Source organism: Bison bison, unplaced genomic scaffold (assembly GCF_000754665.1).
Source record: "Bison bison bison isolate TAMUID 2011002044 unplaced genomic scaffold, Bison_UMD1.0 scf7180017864457, whole genome shotgun sequence".
Taxonomy (NCBI): domain Eukaryota; kingdom Metazoa; phylum Chordata; class Mammalia; order Artiodactyla; family Bovidae; genus Bison; species Bison bison.
In genome coordinates this window covers 331,353-333,369 of record NW_011495019.1, presented here as the reverse complement: position 1 = coordinate 333,369, position 2,017 = coordinate 331,353, and positions in this window count along the sequence as shown.

Below are 2,017 nucleotides of genomic sequence, written 5' to 3'. Positions count from 1 at the left end.
TAACTTTTTAAAAACAAAATATACTCAAATTGTCATTTCAAAATTAAGCAAAATAATGAGCAAAAAAATGGCATTGCTGATTTTCTCAAATATTACTATTACTAGTGCTTTCTACTACTCAAACCTCAAAGCTCACGGTGATGACTCCTACAACCTCCATTTAGTGATAAAACTCAGGTGCACGTAGATCAATGGAACAGAACAGCTAGCCCAGAAATAACCCACTTATCCATGGTCAACTGACTTACAACAAAGGAGCCAAGAATATACAATAGGGAAAGGACAGTCTCTTTCAATAGATGGTGCGGCAAAGACTGGGCAGCCCCATGCAAAAGAAAGAAACTGGGGCACTGTCTTACACCTTACACAAAAATTAATGCAATGGATTAATGGCTTAAACGTTAAGACTGAAACCATAAAATTCCTAGACAAAAACACAGGCAGTAAGCTCCTTGACATCCGTCTCAGTGATAATTTTTTGAATTTGATACCCAAAGCAAAAAAAAAAAAAAAAGAACAAATGGGACATCACTGAAAAGCTTCTGTACAGCAGAGAAAACAATCAACAAAATGAACAAAGGCAGCCTATGGAACAGGAGAAAACATACAAATCATATCTGATAAAGAGCTAATATCCAAAGTACATACAGAACTCATACAACAGCAAAAAATAAAAACCCCCAACAATCCAATTAAAAGATCGGTAGATCTGAATAAGCACCTGCCCAAAAGACATACAGATGGCCAACAGGTCCAGGAAAGCTGTTCAGTATCACCGATCATCAGGGAAATGCAAGTCAATACTACAATGATACCACCTCACACCTGGCTATTAGCAAAAACACAACAAACAGTGCTGGTGAAGACGCGGGAACGAGGGGACGCTTGCACGCCGCTGGTGCGAAGGTAAACTGGGACAGGCACTAAGGGGAAGGGTATGGAGGCTCCTCAGAAGGCAAAGACAGAATTACTGTATAATCCCACAGACAGATACTTCTGGGTATTTATCTGAAGAAAATATGGCACAGTAATTTAAAAAGGTATCCGCACCCCCATTTTCCTTTCAGCATTATCTACAGTACACCAGGTCTCATGGACAGAACAATAAAAATGTCATACATACATACAGCGGAATACTATCCAGCCATTAAAAAATGAGATCCTGCAACGTGTGCCATGGATGGACCTTGAGGGCATTATATTAGGCAAACTAAGCAAGATGCAGAAAGTAATACTGCAAGATTGTAGTTATATGTGGAATCAAAAAATACCAAGCTCAGAGACACAGAAGAGGTGAGATGGTCCGCGGGCTGAGGCGGGTTAAGTGCCAGCAGGAACCACACACGGGTGAAGGGGATTACAAGGCACAAACCTCCAGGCACACAATACATTACGCCGTGGAAATGTAACGTACGGCATAGTGACTGCAGTTATGAGGTACACTGGGCATGTGAAAGCTGCCAAGAGGATAGATCTTTAAATTTCTTGTGACAAGAACACAAAGCCTGTAATTACGTGTGGTGGATGCTAACTAGACCAAGAAAATGAAACGTCAAAAACACACACACACACACATCCCTGGTGGTCTGGCGGTTAAGAGTCCACCTTGCAATACAGGGAACACGGTTCAATCCCCGGTTTGGAAACTAAGATTCCACATGCCACAGGGCAACTAAGCACGCAAACTGCAACAAAGACCCAGCACAGACAAAATTCAAAAGATAAAATACAACTTCAATGGCTTAAGAAAAGTCTCAGGCCCACAGAAGTCAGGCATCCCACTCAGGGTCACACAGTCTGAGGTGGCCCACCGGGAGAGAGCCAGCCTAGAACGGAATCCCAGTACTCTTACCTACTTTGTTCTAAGGCCCGGTGGGAATCCAGGTACCTGGATCCAAATGCCTGGATCAATCTCAGCACACTGCCTGGTTCCTTCTGGACGTTCACTCTTCTCCTAAACACATCCCTTGGAACTCACTGCCATGTACAGATGAAGAAACTGAGGCACAGAGCGGTT